The sequence below is a fragment of the Tachyglossus aculeatus genome, chromosome 14 (assembly GCF_015852505.1).
Source record: "Tachyglossus aculeatus isolate mTacAcu1 chromosome 14, mTacAcu1.pri, whole genome shotgun sequence".
Classification (NCBI taxonomy): domain Eukaryota; kingdom Metazoa; phylum Chordata; class Mammalia; order Monotremata; family Tachyglossidae; genus Tachyglossus; species Tachyglossus aculeatus.
In genome coordinates this window covers 12412147-12431310 of record NC_052079.1, presented here as the reverse complement: position 1 = coordinate 12431310, position 19164 = coordinate 12412147, and the positions used below count along the sequence as shown (strand labels likewise).

General features: G+C 46.7%; 1 protein-coding gene across 1 annotated transcript in view; it reads right to left on the bottom strand.

Annotated features, from left to right (window-relative positions):
- Positions 1-18536, bottom strand: part of AKAP6 (A-kinase anchoring protein 6) — a 309489-nt gene extending 290953 nt beyond the window's left edge. Inside the window, exon 1 of the mRNA XM_038756213.1 lies at positions 18436-18536. The gene's annotated coding sequence lies outside the window, so the exon portion shown is untranslated. The remainder of the gene's footprint in view (positions 1-18435) is intronic.
- Between the last annotated feature and the right edge of the window lie 628 nt (positions 18537-19164).

Sequence of the window (19164 nt, the reverse complement as noted above, 5' to 3'; positions counted from 1 at the left end):
TTACTGTGTGCAGAGCACTGTACTAAGCGCTTGGGAAGTACAAGTTGGCAACATATAGAGACAGTCCCTACCCAACAGTGGGCTCACAGTCTAAATGGGGAAATGGCAGCAAACCTTGTGACTCCCAGGCCCGTGCCCTAACCCTATGCAGCAGACAAATGGCAGCAAACCTTGTGACTCCCAGGCCCGTGCCCTATCCCCATGCAGCAGATAAATGGCAGCAAACCTTGTGACTCCCAGGCCCCTGCCCTAATCCCATGCAGCAGACACATGACATCATTATCAATCATATTTATTGAGCGCTTACTGTGTGCAGAGCACTGTACTAAGCGCTTGGGAAGTACAAGTTGGCAACATATAGAGACAGTCCCTACCCAAAAGTGGGCTCAAAGTCTAAAAGGGGAAATGGCAGCAAACCTTGTGACTCCCAGGCCCGTGCCCTAACCCTATGCAGCAGACAAAGGGCAGCAAACCTTGTGACTCCCAGGCCCCTGCCCTAACCCTATGCAGCAGACAAATGGGAGCAGACCTTGTGACTCCCAGGCCCCTGCCCTAATCCCATGCAGCAGACACATGACATCATTATCAATCATATTTATTGAGCGCTTACTGTGTGCAGAGCACTGTACTAAGCGCTTGGGAAGTACAAGTTGGCAACATATAGAGACAGTCCCTACCCAACAGTGGGCTCACAGTCTAAAAGGGGAAATGGCAGCAAACCTTGTGACTCCCAGGCCTGTGCCCTAACCCCATGCAGCAGACAAATGGCATCATTATCAATCGTATTTATTGAGTGCTTATTGTGTGCAGAGCACTGTACTAAGCGCTTGGGAAGTACACGTTGGCAACATATAGAGACAGTCCCTACCCAACAGTGGGCTCACAGTCTAAAAGGGGAAATGGCAGCAAACCTTGTGACTCCCAGGCCCCTGCCCTAACCCTATGCAGCAGACAAATGGCAGCAAACTTTGTGACTCCCAGGCCCGTGCCCTAACCCCATGCAGCAGACAAATGGCATCATTATCAATCGTATTTATTGAGTGCTTACTGTGTGCAGAGCACTGTACTAAACGCTTGGGAAGTACACGTTGGCAACATATAGAGACAGTCCCTACCCAACAGTGGGCTCACAGTCTAAAAGGGGAAATGGCAGCAAACCTTGTGACTCCCAGGCCCCTGCCTGGGATAAAAGGTGAGGCCACCAGAGACAGCCATAGAAAAAAAAAAAACAGATCCCCAAGGTGCACATGATATTACCCACACTACAGCAGCACAGAGCATGGCAGGATGCATTTCTTAGTGGAAAGAGCAGGAGCTGAGGAGTCAGAGGACATGGGTTCTAATTCCGGCTCTGCCACTTATCTGCTGTGTGACTTTGGGCAAGTCACTTAACTTCTCTGTGCTGCAGTTACCTCATCTGTAAAATGGGGATTAATACTGTGAGCCCCATGTAGGACATCCTGGTTACCTTGTATCTACCCCAGTGCTTAGAACAGTGCTTGGCACATAGTAAGTGTGTAACAAATACCATTATTATTATTATTATACAGCTGCCATTTTTTGGAAGTTCATCCAGTTCTCTAGGGGACCTTCACCCTGCCACCAGTTGCTCCAGCGTCACTGTTTTCTCACGCATCTGTGTGAACTCAGACGGTCACTGTTTTCTCCCACATCTGTGTGAACTCAGACCTAAATCCAAAACAAGGAACTTGATGGCAGTCTAGTGCTTAGCACATAGTAAGTGCTCAATAAATACCATTTATTGGGAGCTGCAGTGGAGCGATGCTGGACACTGAAAATAAGTACATGTGTGTGTGTTGTGTTTTATGATCTTTAGCTATTTCCAACCCATAGCGACGTAATAGACGCATCTCTCCCAGAGTGCCCCACCTCCATCTACAATCGTTCTGGTAGTGTACCCATAGAGTTTTCTTGGTAAAAATACATTAGTGGTTTACCATTGCCTCCTTCCATGCAGTAAACTTGAGTCTCCACCCTCGACTCTTTCCCATGCTGCTGCTGCCCAGCACAGGTGAATTTTGATTTATAGCAGATTGCTTTCCTCTTGCTAGCCACTGCCCAAGCTAAGAATGGAAATGCCCCTGCTTGACTCTCCCTCCCATAGTCAAGACTGGTAGAATACTGGAAACTCTCCAGGTGCTACCCTGAGCGGGGGAAAATAAGTATACTGGATATTAGAGTGTTGGCACAATACTGGTACCGGACAGAGAATGGGCCAGCTGAAAACCCAAATTTCTGGTATAAAAGTAGATGAAGGGCTGGATAACTGGCCACCTTAACTAAGGGTAGTCCTCAGGGTCTGGGGAAATAGCCAGTTTAAAGAGCGAAAGGGTTGCGGCGGCAAGGATTCAAACTCTCTTAACTGCCCCCTACCAATACCAACTTACTTGAAGCCACTAATCCTGGCACTCACAAAAGATGTGTTGGCAGCTGAGTTGAGGTTCTTCTTCCAGATGTGGCCTTCACTCCCAACCCCACAGCCAGGGTGCTAAGAAAAATGCAGCCCCCTTCCCTTATCCAAGAAGAATGAGGCTAAGGTTAAAAGCTACAGGGAACAAACCTCTCATTGCGGGACAGAAAAATTCCAGAGGTCAGCTCTCCCAGCCAAATAAAAATTCCTCTTTCAAGCCCCTTCCCCTCTCTTCTCCACTCCCCTCACATCCTGGGACCCAGGATCCTCCATTACGGGACATCAGGAATCCAGATCAGTGCAGGTCTGGTAATAATAATAATAATAATAATGATGGCATTTGTGAAGCACTTATGTGCAAAGCACTGTTCTAAGCACTGGGGAGGTTAGAAAGGTTGTCCCACGGGGGGCTCACAGTCTTAATCCCCATTTTACAGATGAGGGAACTGAGGCTCAGAGAATTTAAGTGACTTGCCCAAAGTCACACAGCTGACAAGTGGCGGAGCCGGGATTTGAACCCATGACTTCTGGCTCCAAAGCCCGGGGTCTTTCCATGGAGCCATGCTGCTTCTCTGGTAACTTCTCTGGTAAATTCTCTGGTAACTGTAGAACTCAGTGGAATGGGCTGACGCTGAGAGGAGCTTGGTTCCAAAAATAAAAATCAGGGCATGATAATAATAATAATAATAATAATAATAATAATAATAATAACAACTGTGGCATTTGTTAAGGACTTACTATGTGCCAGGCACTGTTCTAAGGGCTGAGGTAAAGGCAAAGTAATCAGGTTGGTTACAATTCATATCCCATATGGTGACTCACTGTCTTAATCTCCGTCTTTACAGATGGGGTAACTGAGGCACAGAGAAGTAAATGACTTGTCCGAGGTCACACAGCAGACAAATGGCAGAGCCAAAATATCAACAGCTCAAAGGGCAAGGAGTTCCGATTGGTACCACCAGATATTCTGTAAGTATCTACCATATCAGAGGCAGTCCTCTTTTACTGTTGTGAATTTTCTTTTCCATACTTCCCGTTCATCTCCCCAGGATTCCCAGCCTTTGCCTCTCTTCCACCATGGCTTCCAGCCTTTTTCTGTCTCCCTATTGTGCCCGGCATCCCCGCAACCCTTTCCTCTTCACAATTCCATCTTTCCCAGTAAGACACTGGCCCCTGGACTTAGTTCCTATTTTTCTTGGACTCTCATTTTTCTTGGGCCTTTCTCTGGTCGCTCCTACTTCCCTGCCCCCGTGGGGTGGGGCTCAGGAAAGAAAGACACACTCTTTTCCAAGAACACATCTCCTGCAAGGATTGTTTATTGGACCTTGGAGTTTTGGGAAATGGCAATCTCTGGAACAGATGGCAGCCATTGATGGGGCTTCCCTATAGGAGTCCTTAAATGGGATCCATTAGACCCTGTAAATGGGGCTCATTGTTATTAATATGAATAATGAATAACATGAAATGAACGTTGGAGAGAGCACAGGGAAATCAACCTTAGCAATCAGGAGATCGAAGTGGCCACTCCGGCCCAACACGCTGTGGAAAAATCCTGGTTATGGTGGGCGCTGTTTATGCTGGTTGAGCAGGAAAGAGGGTGGATTTCTTTGATTTCACTCACGTCATCCCTTCTGGAGGCGGGAAAGAGGTCAGTGGATAAAGCGGGAAATTTCTGGGTTTGCCCATCTGTGTGAATCTCTCTATAACGGCATTGTTTTTTCTCCTTGTGATTGAAAACCATGTTATCCAAGTGCAGCCATAGTCTGTGTAGTCTTTTATAAACCCTGTGAGAGCCATTTTTAAAAGTATCAGGAGCACCTACACATGGGAGCCACATCCCCTTTTCAGTCACTGTAGCGCCAGCCACATAGAAGGCTCCAAAAATCTGATTTGCTGTGATAATCGGGCCTAACCTTCCTACCCCGCAGCTACACCCAGCCCCCAGCCCTCCCTTTCTCTTAGGGCCCGACTCCCAGCTGACTTCAAAGGAAGTTTAAAAAAAAAAAGGATTAGTGGCAAGAACAGGATTGCCTTCAAAGGAGGCTTTGTATGCAGGAAAGACATTATGGGGACTGGGGCTGGGGAGGGGGTCTGAAAGAGTTGGGAACTGGGCCCATTTTACTCTGATTATTTCTTGGTGACCAATCCATCAGCACACCCAACTCTGGTCCAGGACAAAGTCCTGTTCTTCCCCATTCTAAGGCTTAATTAGGAGTGACATTCTCACAATAGATGGACGTCTGGAAACCCAGCATATTAATACTCAAAATGTCTCCCTGGGATGCCAATATCAGGTGGTTGTTTCTCCTCAACATATTCCCACATCCAACATATAGGATTGGGCCTTGAAAATAGTCGGGCCCAAATGCATAATTCAGCCCAAAATGTCACCGTCAGTGCCACGCACCAGGGATGGGATCTGTGGAGAAATGGTACAGGAGCTCCTATCCCTATCAGGTTCACCTCAGCAGGCAGGTTTCCCAGGAATCTGCCAATTGCCCTGTGCAGGATGAGAAGCAGCGTGACCTAATAATAATAATTTTGGTATCTTGTTAAGTGCTTACTCTGTGCTAAGCGCTGGGAAGGATACAAGGTGCTCAGCTTGTCCCACGTGGGGCTCACAGTCCTTAGTCCCCATTTTACAGATGAGGTAACTGAGGCACAGAGAAGTGAAGTGACTTGCCCAAAGTCACCCAGCTGACAAGTGGCGGAGCGGGATTAGAACCCACGACCTCTGAGGCCTAAGCCCACGCTCTGCTCCTCCTGTGGATAGAGCACAGGCTTGGGAGTCAGAAGGACCTGGGTTCTAGTCCTGGCTCTTCCACTTGCCTGCCGTGTGACCTTGGGCAAGTCTCCTCACTTCTCTGGACCTCAGTTACTTCATCTGTAAAATGGCGATTAAGACTGTGATTAAGACTGTGTTGAGCTTGTGTCTACCCCTGCGCTTAGAACAGTGCTCTCCCAAGCACTTAGTATAGTGCTTCCCACACAGTAAACACTCAATAAATATGATTGATTGAGTTAAAAAAAAAAAGAATGCTCCCACACGGACCCCTGGTGCGTTCAAAACAGCATTGTGACATTGATTCAGGCCTATTCCAACAATAGCTTATTCTTGGTGACCCCAGCTCCAAGTGTTCTGTGGATAAGAAAGGAATGCACTCTGAGCTGAGCCCTCTCTGCAAAAGCCCCAGTGCTCCAACCTACCCTAAAACAATACTGAAAATGAATTTGGGGCTCTGAAACAAGTTGCACAAGTTAACAAAACGTCCACGCATCCTGCTAGGCTCCCTAACCCCAATGCTGAAGTACGCTACCAGTGAAAGGTAGCGCCCCGAGAGACTCGATCTCAAAAGACTCCGCCAGTGGAAGTCCAAATCACAATTCTTCCATGATGAGAAAGCTCCCAGGCTCCAGAAGTGCGGTCAAGGTATTGATCTGGGCTATTTATCTGACCCCTGGACCCCAGATGGTTGGTAACGTTGACCCTGCATGGCCTAGTGGATAGTGCTTCAGCGCTTACAACAGTGCTTTGCACTGGAGAAGCAGTGTGGCTCAGTGGAAAGAGCCCGGGCTTTGGAGTCAGAGGTCAGGGGTTCAAATCCCAGCTCCACCAATGATCAGCTGTGTGACTTTGGGCAAGTCACTTCACTTCTCTGTGCCTCAGTTACCTCATCTGTAAAATGGGGATTAAGACTGTGAGCCCCCTGTGGGACAACCGGATCACCTTGTAACCTCCCCAGCACTTAGAACAGTGCTTTGCACATAGTAGGTGCTTAATAAATGTCATTATTATTATTATTATTATTATTATTATAGTAAGCGCTTAACAAATACCATAATTAAATTAGAGCATGGACCTGGAAGTCAGAAGGACCTGGATTCTAATCCTGACTCCATCACTTGTCTGTTGTGTGACCTTGGGCAAGTCACTTCACTTTTCTGTGCCTCAGTTCCTTCATCTGTAAAATGGGGGTTAAGACTGTACGCCCCATGGGGGACATGGACTATTTCATTCATTCATTCAATCATATTTATTCAGCGCTTACTGTATGCAGAGCACTGTACTAAGTGCTTGGAAAGTACAATTCAGCAGTAAAGAGAGAAAATCCCTGCCTGCAACAGGCTTACAGTCTAGAAGCCTTGCCCAGCACTTTGTATAGTGCCTCACTCATGGTAAGCGCTTAACAAATACCATTAAAAAACAACAACAAAACAAAAAAAGAAACAGGATCCAGGCTGTGTACTGGGCATCGAGGGCCTGGGGCAGGGGCAATGTCGGGTCTGGGCAGGAGGCATGGCTGACTAGATAGGGCTAGTTTTCAGCCGGTCTGTCCCCTGGCCAGCTCTGGCATCATCATCATCATCATCATAATAATAATAATAATGGTATTTGTTAAGCACTTACTATGTGTAAGGCCCTGTACTAACTGCTGAGTAAAAACTCAGCAATTAGAGAAGCAGCGTGGCTCACTGGAAAGAGCACAGGCTTTGGAGTCAGAGGTCATGGGTTCAAATCCTGGCTCTGCCTATTGTCACTTGGGCAAGTCACTTAACTTCTCTGTGCCTCAGTTACCTCATCTGTAAAATGGGGATTAAAACTGTGAGCCCCCCGTGGGACAACCTGATCACCTTGTAACCTCCCCAGAGCTTAGAACACTGCTTTGCACATAGTAAGTGCTTAACAAATACCATCATCATCATCATCATGAGCTAAACACTTGGTTCATCTTGTAGTGTCACTGTTCTGTTGACTTCAAAGTGCAGAAAAATAGATTCCTATTATTGCCCAGGGAAATGCCCGGCCACCCTTTCCTCAGAGGGAGAGGGAAGATCCTGGAAGAATCTGGCTACTATTCTCAGAAAGGACCCGAATACCGCTTATGAATCATTCATAGCTCGAAGCTGAGAAACATGATGCAATATTGTCCAGCAGAGGATCTTAGGATGGTCGTCTCGCTGCTCTCCAGAGCAGGCACGCCCAGTTTGCATCCTTACAACATTGTCTGAAAAGTCTGGGCTGGGCCGGGGGGAAGGAGGAGGGAAGGAAAGAGAAGCACAGGGAACGATAAACTCTGGTTCTCTTTCTCCATCTTTCACTCATTTCTTTGGGAAAAACAATTTGAGGTCTGACTGTCTTGATCAACTACAATAAGCATGCATTATTATGACAATAGTTCTTCGCAAAGCCCAATCTATCTGAATCGTAATTCTGATTTTCTCTCACAGCGCATCTGCCTGTAGGTAAGAAAATAATTTACTCCGCATTTGAGGCTAGAAACATTAGCTAGAAGCCAGATATTTGTTGTTCTCAGAAAAGGCAGGGACCTTTGTTTGGAAAGATGAATAGATTTCTTCTGATTTATCATTCACGGCCTGGCATTCACTAGCGAATGTCATGACCCCTTGGTAATCAGAAATGGCATAAGGAGGGAGGTGATAATAACAATAATAATAATAATAATAATAATAATAATAATGGCATTTATTAAGCGCTTACTATGTGCTAAGCACTGGGAAGGTTACAAGGTGATCAGGTTGTCCCACAGGGGGCTCACAGTCTTAATCCCCATTTTACAGATGAGGTAACTGAGGCACAGAGTAGTTAAGTGATTTGCCCAAAGTCACACAGCTGACAATTGACAGAGCCGGGATGGTGATGGTGTCATTGTAAGGGAGGCACTGTCTGGCACCTGCATTAGGAGCACCAGAACTGTCTGAGCACCTACTGTGTGGGCAGAGCACTGTTCTGAACACCTTCCGGGTGCAAAGCATCAAACTCGAGGATCACACAGCAATATAAAGACACGACCCCTCCCCACAAGCAATGGGGGAGTCAATAGATATAAATAGAAAAATATGCCTTGAGTTAAGGGTGAGAAAGATGGAAATAAGAGAATCCAGTAAATAAATAAATACAGATTAATACCCAGGTGGGTGAAGGAAGACTGAGGTGACTAGTGCCTAGCCAAGAAGATGGGATTCCCCCCGTCCCCAACCCCCAGCGCAGTGCCCATGCAGGCAAGCTCACTCCCCAGGGAGCCAGCCACTGTATGGACTGGTACAGCCACAGTGAGCTTCACATGGGGCAGGACAGTGGAGGGGCAGGGCGCAAAAACAGTCTCTGCACCAGGTGCTGTGCTCCACACATACCCCACACACCATACTAAGCGCTCGGCACTCAGTAAGTGCTCAGTAAATACCATTAATTGATTGATTGATTCCTGTGCGAGGCAGGTTCACCACAGCGGCAGTGGCACACGAGGAAGAGAAGAGGGTGAACGAGTCATGGCAAACCTGCTTTGCCCCTCTGACACTCACCCTCTGTCCCTCTCAAATGAACCAGTGTAGAAAGCAGCATGGCCTAGGGGAAAGAGCAGGGGCTTAGAATCAGAGGACCTAAGTTCTGATAACGGTTCTAGTACTTGATGATGATGCTATGATTATTATTATTATTATTATTATTATTATTATTATTATTATGGCATTTGTTAAGCACTTACTATGTGCGAAGCACTGTTCTAAGCACTGGGGGGAGATACAAGGTGATCACGTTGTCCCACGTGGGGCTCACAGTCTTAATCCCCATTTTACAGAAGAGGTAACTGAGGCACAGAGAAGTTAACTGGCTTGCCTAAAGTCACACAGCTGACAAATGGCAGAGTAGGGATTAGAACCCATGACCTCTGGCTCCCAAGCCCGGGCTCTTTCCACTGAGCCAAGCTGCTTCTCTTGCCTACTGTGTGACCTTGGACAAGTCACATAGCTTTTCTGTGCCCTAGTTTCCTCATCTGTAAAATGGGAACTCAATACCTTTCCTCCTTCCCCCTTAGACCGTGAGCCCCACATGAAACAGGGACAGGGTCCAACCTCATTATCTTGTGTCTATCTCAGTGCTTGACAGATAGTAGGATCTTAAGAAATACCACAATCTTCATGAACCAGGAATAAGTTTGTTCCTGGTGGTAGATGGCGAGACAAGTGAAATTGAGGAAATTGAGTAGTTTGGCATTAGAGGAGTGAATTGTGCACATTGGGTTGTAATAGATCAGTGAGGAAAGGATGAAGGGGAGAGCGGATTGAGTATCTTTAAAGCCGATGATTAGGAGTTTCTGTTCCATTTGGAGATGGATGGGCAACTATTGGAGGTTCTTGAGGAGTGGAGAAACATGGTCTGAGGGATTTTTTAGAAAAATGATCCAGGTAGCAGAGTGAAGTATGCCTGGAGAGGGGAGAGACAGGAGGCAGGGAGGTCAGCGAGGAGGCTGATGCAGTAGTCGAGGTGGGATCAGCGTGATAGCAGTTTGGATGACAAGTGGTGGATTCTAGAGATGTTGTGAAGGCAGAACCTATAGGATTTGCTGACAGGCTGAATATGCAGACTGAATGAGAGAGATGCGTCAAAGATAATGCCATGGTTATGGACTTGTGAGACTGGAAGGATGGTGCTGTTGTCTACAGACATGAGAAAGTCTCAGGGAAAACAGAGTTTGGGAGCTAAGATGGGGAGCCCTGGTTTGGACATGTTAAGTTTGAGGTGTCAGCAGGATATTCAGGAAAAGGTGTCCTTTACACACCAAATATTTGACAGTTTCATTTTGTTTGTCTCTTTTGCACAAAAAGGTGGCAGTCCCTTGCCTCAGAGCATGGCTTGGTGGAAAGAGCACGGGCTTGGGAGTCAGAGGTCATGGGTTCTAATCCCAGCCCTGCCAATTGTCAGTTGTGTGACTTTGGCAAGTCACTTCACTTCTCTGTGCCTCAGTTACCTCATCTGTAAAATGGGGATTAAGACTGGGAACCCAACGTGGGACAACCTGATCACCTTGTATCCTCCCCAGCGCTTAGAACAGTGCTTTGCACATAGTAAGTGCTTAACAAATGCCATTATTATTATTGCATTAAACTCAGCTATCACCGCCACTTGATACATAGCTCACATTCAGGTGCCCAGTGGCTAATGTGTCCACGGAAACTGGTGTTTTGGGGGTTTGCCCCAAGTTTGCATGGGCCAAACCTATGTTTGGCAACAAGCTGGAATGATCGGGAGTGACTGGTGAGATAAAACCATCGGTTTTTAAAGGCCTCTACCATTAGCCCCAGCACCTGGACCTCAGAATGATCGACAATTTTCATTCCCAGTATCCCTAGGCCTGCCTCTTTACTCTCCTACAATCCTGAGAGGGGTCTGTGCTGTCCCCAGAGCCCTGGTCGCCTGGCGGGGGGAGAGAGAGAAGGTAGGGTGGGGTGGTGGGAGGAGCTGTTGCTGAGACTTCTGTTCTCCTCCCCAAGCTTTCTCAGCTGCTTTTCTGTGTTGTTATAATTTGTGAGGAGGCCCTGGGAATGGAGGGGCTGAGGCCGGTGATGCCTGGGATGCCAGAGAGCAGGCAAGAGGACAACTAGGTGAGGAAAGCAGAGACGTGGGGCAGCGGGTTGATGGCGCCTGTGTATAGCTTCCTGTCCAAAACCATTCTTGTGGCCCACTGATTTTTTAAATCTATTTGCAGTTCTGAGTTAATGAGCCAGATTCCCCAACTGTGCCAGCTGTTCCCTGGGGTGAAATTAGCCCATTTTTTCTCTCGACCTCTAAGTAGTTTGGTTCAGAAATGGGTTGATTTTCCAGGTGTCAAATAGGAGCGGACAGCTAGCTGTGCTTGGCTTTCTCTCTCCAAATCAGGAGAAAGGCCCATTCTGTTCCCCACCTGCTTCTCTCTGCAAATTAATTATCTCTCAGGTCAATCCTCTTTTCAATAACAGTACTGGCTCTGCAAGAGTACTAGCCCAGACTCCTCTCTTCTGCCTCATAACCAAGTCCTTAAAATGAGGTTTGCTTTGCCTGCTTTACTCCTTCCTGTTAAAGTCATCTGTAATAATAATAATAATAATGTTGGCATTTGTTAACCGCTTACTATGTGCCAAGCACTGTTCTAAGAGCTGGGGGGATACAAGGTGATTAGGTTGTCCCATGTGGGGCTCACAGTCTTAATCCCCCTTTTCCAGATGAGGTAACTGAGGCACAGAGAAGTTAAGTGACTTGCCCAAAGTCACACAGCAGACAAGTAGCAGTATTCGAACCCATAACCTCAGACTCCCAAGCCCATGCTCTTTCCAATGAGCCATGCTGCTTCTCCTGTAAGCCATCCCTGTTTCTCTCTGAAACCTACTCTCACCACTAGAGAAAAGTAGCATGGCCTCTAGACTGTAAGCCCATTGTGGGCAGTGAATATGTCTGTTTATTGTTATATTGTACTCTCCCAGATGCTTAGTACAGTGCTCTGCACACAGTAAGCACTCAGTAAATACGAATGAATGAATAGTGGATAGTGGGAGTCAGAGGGACCTAAGTTCTAATCCAGGCTCTGCCACTTTCTTTTTAATGGTATTCATTAAATGCTTACGTTGTGCCAGGCGCTGTGCTAAGCATTGCAACAAATGCAAACTGATCAGCGTGGTCACAGTCCCTGTCCCACAAGGAGCTCACAATCCTAATCTCCATTTTTCATATAAGGTAACTGAGGCACAGAGAAGTGAAGAGACTTGCCCAGGGCCACAAAGCAGACAAGTGGGAGAGCCAGGATTAGACCCAGATCCTCTGATTCCCAGGCCCATGCTCTATCTATCAGCGCTTAGAACAGTGCTCAGCGCTTAGAACAGCGCTCAGCACTTAGAACAGTGCTCTGCACATAGTAAGCGCTTAATAAATGCCATTATTATTATTATTATTATTATTATTATTAGGCCACGCTTATTCTCTCAAGTGGTGAGAGTAGGTTTCAGAGAGAAACAGGGATGGTTTAAAGGTGACTTTATTAGCAAGGAGTAAAGCAAGCAAGCCACTTATCTGCTGGGTGACTTTGGGCAAGTCATTTCACTGCTCTGTGCCTCAGTTACCTCCTCTGTAAAAGGGGGGGTTAAGACAGTGAGCCCCATGTGGGACATGGACTGTGCCCAACCTGATTAGCCTTGATCTACCCCAGCACTTAGAATAGTACCTGGCACAGAGTAACTGCTTAACAAATACCACAAAAATGTGTGTCAATCAATCAATCAGTAGTATTTTTTGAGTACTTACTATATATAGAGCACAGTACTTTGGAGTGTTCAATACAATGGAATTAGCATGAAAGTTCTGACAGTCTAGAGGGGGAGACAGATGGAGGAAGCTTAGATGAAGTACAGGAAGGGAGAGGAAAGTATTCAGAAATCAGGTCCTGAAAGCAGTGGTGAGGAAGCAGTAGAATCGTCCAGCCTCTAAAGACCGCCTACCAAATGTTCTCTGCTGCGTTCAATCTCCATCCCTCTAATGGAGTACAACAAAGAGAAAAATGCCACAACATCAGACTATGAGCCACATCATTAGTGGGTCAGAGATGTATGTCTCTGATTGCGGCACCTAGACCCTTGCAGGAACTGGGTGATGGTGGGTTGCCCTCCTGAACATCATTCATTCATTCATATTTAATGAGCAGTTACTGTGTGCAAAGCAAGTGTGCAGAGCATTTGGGAGAATAAAATATAACAATAAGCAGACACATTCTCTAATGAATTTTGGATGGACCAAACCCAAGAATAATCCTGCTTAATTTGGGCAAAGGTACCTACCTCGATGCTTTAGCAACTAGGACATTTAAAATCAAAGTTTTAAAATATAACCTATGGCTCCACAGTTGCAAAATGAATGTCCAACAAACCCAATATTGTTCCATCTCACACCAATGGTTGACCCTCGGCCACTTTCCTCACCTCCAGCGTCATGGTTGGGAGAGAGCTACGGTTGCCATTTCCCAGGGGACCTCCACCTGATATTTTAATTGCTTTTCAGGTTTTTGTTTGTTTCTTTAAGAGGGAGGGCTTCTAAAAATAGAATTCACTCAATGTAGTCTCAATTTCATACAAAAGAGCTTGCATCTGCTCCGGGAACTATCCAGCTCATATGTACTGCACTGAGACCGTCCCTGGGGGAGACCACTCAGGTATTGATTCCTTTTCTTTCTAATTCAGGGTCCGAACAGCCAGGTTCCTGCCTCAGCTAATTTTCCTTCTAGACAGTTGTCACTTTTGTCCAAAGGGCATAAAACAATCGCACGGCAAGATATATTAATTCTCACCTAAAATCGGACAGACCCCGCCCTATTTAAAGCCCTCCTGAAAGCCCACTTCCTCCAATCTGCCTTCTCCGGTTAATTCCCTGCAACCCAAGGCAGAGAAGCAGCACGGTCTAGCAGACCTTGCCCTATTTAAAGCCCTCCTGAAAGCCCACTTCCTCCAACCTGCCTTCTCTGGTTAATTCCCTGCAACCCAAGGCAGAGAAGCAGCATGGTCTAGTGATTAGAGCGGGGGCCTACTTAATCAGACCTGAATTCTAATGCCAGCTCCACCACTAGTCTGCTGTGTGACCTGGGGCAAATCACTTCTCTATGCCTCACTTATCTCATCTGTAAAATACGGATTAAGACTGTGAGCCCCATGTGGGACTGTGTCTATCCTGATTATCTTGTCTCTGTCCCAGGACTTAGTACAGTGTTTGGCACGTAGTAAGCACTTAACAAATACCATTTATTATTATAAACAAATCACCTATCTCTAGCTCTTGTGTACATATATTTATCCACCCTCAGGTTTATTGAACTATTTATTTTGATTACTGTTTGTAAATGCTTGTATGTCTGTCCAGCCCATTAGAGTTTAAGTTCCTTGTGCGAAGGGAATGTGTCACTTTATTATTTTGTACTTACCAAGTGCCTAGTACAAAGAATTGCATCCAGTGGGTGGTCAATATATGCTACTACAAGGCTACTACTACTGTAAATGAAACAGGCAGGCACAATTGCTTAAAAACAGTGCGGGGAGGAAAACTGTTATGAGAAATAATAATAATGATAGCATTTATTAAGCACTTACTATGTGCAAAGCACTGTTCTAAGCACTGGGGAGGTTACAAGGTGATCAGGTTGTCCCCCATGGGGCTCACAGTCTTCATCTCCATTTTACAGATGAGGTAACTGAGGCACAGAGAAGTGAAGTGACTTGCCCAAAGTCACACAGCTGGCAACTGGCAGAGCTGGGATTTGAACCCATGACCTTTGACTACAAAGCCCGGGCTCTTTCCATTGAGCCATGCTGCTTCAAACTGTTTGACCTCCTGGAAAGAGCAGGGACTTGGGAGTCAGAGGGCCTAGTTCTAGTCCAGGCTCTGCCTCTTGCCTGCTGGGTGACCTTGGGCAAGTCATTTAGCTTCTCTGTACCTCAATTTCCTCATCTGTAAAATGGGGATTCAATATCTCTTCTCCCTCCTACTTAGATGGTGAGCCTTGTGTGGTACAATGATTGTGCCCACCCTAAATATCTTGTCTCTACCCCAGCTCTTAACAAATGCCACAATTTTTAGTAGTATTTATTAAGCCCTTACTGTTTGTAGAGCACTGTACTAAGTGCTGGGAAAGACTATGTAGATGAAAGAACAACGCTAAAACTGCTGAGAATAGGAGTATGACAGGGTGAATATATAAATAAATTAGTATAAGTTAACATAAATGAAAGCATAAACAAATTTCAGAGTTGCCAAGTCTGTGAAATGCCCAACCCAAAAATATCAGAGCCTATGAAGGACCTCTGCCCAACTCAGAGGTACTAGAGTTATGGATTGCCCACCCCGGAGATATTGGGGCTGTGAAATACCCTTTCTGGAGGAATCAGAGTTAGGAACTGCCCATTCTGGAGGAACTGGAGCTGTGAACTACCCAGCCTAGAGGTACTGGAGCTATGAAGTGCCCAATCCTTAGCTACCAGAACTATGAACTGCCCATTCTAAAGGTACCTCTAGAGGTACCCTGTTCTAGAGAAGCAGCATGGCCTAATGGAAAGACCAAGGGCCTGGGAGACAGAGGATCTGGGTACTAATTCAAGCTCCACCATTTGTCTCCTGAATGACCTTGGTCAAATCACTTCACTTCTCAGGGCCTCAGTTCCCTCACGTGCAGAAAGGGGACTCAAAACCTGTTCTCTCTCCTACTTAGACTGTGAACCCTATATGGGCCCTGATTATCTTGTAGCTACCCCAGCACTTAGGACAGTGCTTGGCACATAGAAAGTGCTTAACAAGTATCACAATTATTATTACTGTTGTTAGTGGAGCTATGAACTGCCCAATCCACAGGAATCAGAGCATTGGACTTTTAAGGCTAAAGATGTCGGGGCTGTAAACTGCCAAGGCCAAGGATGTGAAGCCCTGCAGATCCCTGCAATAGGGCAATGACTCCCAAACCATTTACCTTAGATGGAAACCTCACAGGCCTCAAACTGAAAGCAGGGTGAAATAAGCTCCTTCTGAAACTGCCCAGTCATACACAGCAAATGACTGTCCCTTCCACCTCATTGAATCATCCCTAGGAACCATAACTGACATCTAGAAAGCTTCTCCAGCAGGGAACACAAGGACCGATAAAAACAAATGCTTGGCCTTTCCCCATCCGCCCCCACCCCATTCCCTCTCCTTCCTCCCTTCCGCTCTCCCTGCCTCCCTCTTCCCTTGGGGACATATTAAGCCTAAGGCGACTGAAATAGCCTCAACCTCAGTAATTAAGACCTGCAGCTGGATCAGACCATGATTCCCCCCCACACACACACTCCAACTATTGTCATGCTTTCAAAACCCATTATCAGGGCTTTGTTTTCCAGGCACATAAAGCAATGCAACAAAGCTGAAAAGTTAAGGCAAATATAAAACACTACCAGCACCAGGAAGGATCAGCAACCGAGACTCCTAGGGAGCTGCGTCAGGCCGCACCCAGCCACACCCTCCATTTTGTGGGTGAGGGAAACTTCCAGGAGCCGACCAAATTCTTTCCTGGGATCGAGGAGCTGAAACCCCGAGGAGAAGAGTTGAAAGGGAGCAAGGCTACAGTCTGGGGATTTGAAGCTGGCGGGCAGACTGAATAGCTAAAGAGTCAGAAAGATTTGATTTGGGGGCCCCTTCAATCGGGGGAATCGAGATTTTTTAACTCTCTGTGGCATCACTGGGAAGCTGTAGGGTCTGGTTGGAGGCCCGGGTTCAGCAAACCTCTCAATCCATTGCAGGTAGAGCTCAGGGGAATAGCAATGGCTGTGAGCCCCATGTGGGACAAGGATTATGTCCCACCTTATTTGCTTCTACCCACCCCAGAGCTTAGCACAGTGCCTGGCACATAATGAGTGCTTAACCAATACCACGATTATTATTATTTATTCGCCCCACAGCCGGTTAACCCATGGGAAGGGACGGGGCCCTGGTCCTCATTGCCCCCACAGAGTTGGCACTTCCCCAGAAGAGTAGCCCAGGGCCCACCAGAGGCTCTCTTCATTACTAGCTCTGAATACCTTCGATCCAAATGAGTTTGATTTTTAAAAAGAAATGAGTCAATGATGGCTGGCCACCAGCTGGTTTTCCCTGGGCTCTCTCTCCAACCAACCATTAGCCTGGCCTCTCCCCCCAACCCCCCATTGCCCTTCATACCTTCTGACTCTGCAGGATGACACCCAGGACACTGCACGACCCACCACCACCCCAAAAACAGGGGGAAGAATGCTTCGTTTTCACACGCGCGAAGAATAAAGGGAAATGGTGCCGACCCCTGGCAGTCCCCCCGGGCTCTTTGTTACCAGCATATGCTTGGAAAGACTGGGTTAGTCTGGGCAATCTGGAGCAGACAAACTAATGAAAAGCTCCATGCTTTCTTTCAGCCACCGCCAGATAAAACCAGCATGCGTACATCTGGGCGAAACGCCTCTGGGGATGAACTCAGTTATTATTTTCCCATGGTCGGGGGCTTGGTGGCTCCTCAGACTGGATAAACATCCCCTAAGAATGTGGAGGATCTAGGAGCTGTCTTCGTTCGTGCCTTTAAGACTTTTCTGCTCCAAGCAGTGTTTAACCCAAAAGGCCACTCCCTGATGGCAAGTGGACATATTGATCATCCGAAAAGGGATGTAACATTCTCCCTCTCCCTGACACTGCCCCAGCCCCAAGCAGCCCCTTGACCTCTGTCTCCTAAACCCTGTCAGCATGGCACACTGCTGCTGCTTCTCTCCAATCCAGAGACACTGGCCTAAAAGGCCCAGATTTCAGCTTCCTGGCACAGGAGCTAGGAGAAACCACAGAATTCCAGCCAGGCTCAACACCACCACAAAGGGATAAAACCATCTTCCCTGCAGCTGAGGAACTGGTGCCAATCACCAAACGGTTAAGGCAGAGCTCAGTAGCATCTCCTCTCGTGAGAAGCATTTCCCAGCTACACCTTTTTCTGCAACTGCCGCAGAGAAGAGACTAGTTCTGCCTTCCGGGAAAAGTCTACCGCCCAACAACTCCAGTTATTTCTTACAGACGACCCCACCTAGAAGCTGGAAAGGGAGAGGAAGGAATCTGTGATGGCTGAACGCTACCCCTAAAGAGGCTTTTCGAGTTATTTGCCTCCTTTTGTATAATTTTTATCCTCTTAAAAAAAAAAAGAATTCTGGATCCAATATGGTCCCGGATCACGTTCAGATGAGTGCTCTGTCAGATGCTTATTCAGCACTAGTTAGAGCAACGTGGGTGGTACCTAGAAAATCTGAAACTCCAAGGAGGAAAACCCACGTATTTCTCGCTCAAAAGGCTCCATAAGTCAAAGCAAAAAACAGAGAACATATTCGTGCGTCCATAGTCAGAGGCAGTCGCTTTGCATTCATTCCGTCCAATTACTGCGAATTACTATTTTCGAGATGAGTTAGCAGTTTATCTGATCAACACAAGGAAATTCGGGAGGATGCTAAAAATAGCCGGCAGAGATGAAGCAAGAATAATTCTAAATATTTAGGTTCCTCTGTGGCTCTTGTAGGCCTTTGTCTTAGCCCGCTTGCCTGATAAGCACATTTAGATAACACATCCCTCTCCTTCCCTGCCACTTTACCGGCCCAAATTCATACATCTCAGCAGACACCCACTCTCTCTGACCGACAGCCACACAATTAAGACAGAGACGTTTCATGCTTACCATCGCCCGCTCTAAACCATTGTCTTTGGATGTTGACGGCACATCTGTAGGTTGCAATACTAGGAGATGCCTTGTTTGACCTGCTGCATGATGCTGTGACATCAGTTCAGATGATGCAGCTCATTATGGGAAAGGCTGCTGTTGCCATGGCAACGGAGATGTGCTAGGAATCCTGACTGCATTTCCAGTGGCAGCTGAGACAATACGGAAGCTCGGTAAGAAGCAGGCGGGATGCGAGAGCCAGATTGGAGGAAGCACAATCCTCCTCGGATGGAAATCTGCGGGTTTCAGAGGGATTTCCAACAGGACACTCACACAACCAGAAGTCACCCTTAGTCAGTGGTTTACCATTAAAGAAGAGAAAGAGAAATAGATCTCCTGAATAAAGATTTTCATCATCCCTGATGAAAATGGTATTTAATGAGCTAAGCACTGTACAAATTAAACAATTCAACCACAGTCTATATCCCATACTGGGCTCACAATCTCAATCCCCTGAACAGAATTGTATTCTGTTCAAGTCGTTAGGCCCTTTATGGGGGGTCTGCTGGATCACTAAACCCTAAAATCTAGTAACAGCAATGACAAAAAAAAAAGACTAAATGGCTTGGTCTGGAATCTATGCCAGGATAAAACAAACCAGTTGTTATGGACCAACACCTTATCAAGAGAACCTCTCCCAGCATCCCCTCTGGCAGCCAGGCAGCCCATGGTACCTCTTGGTGTAGG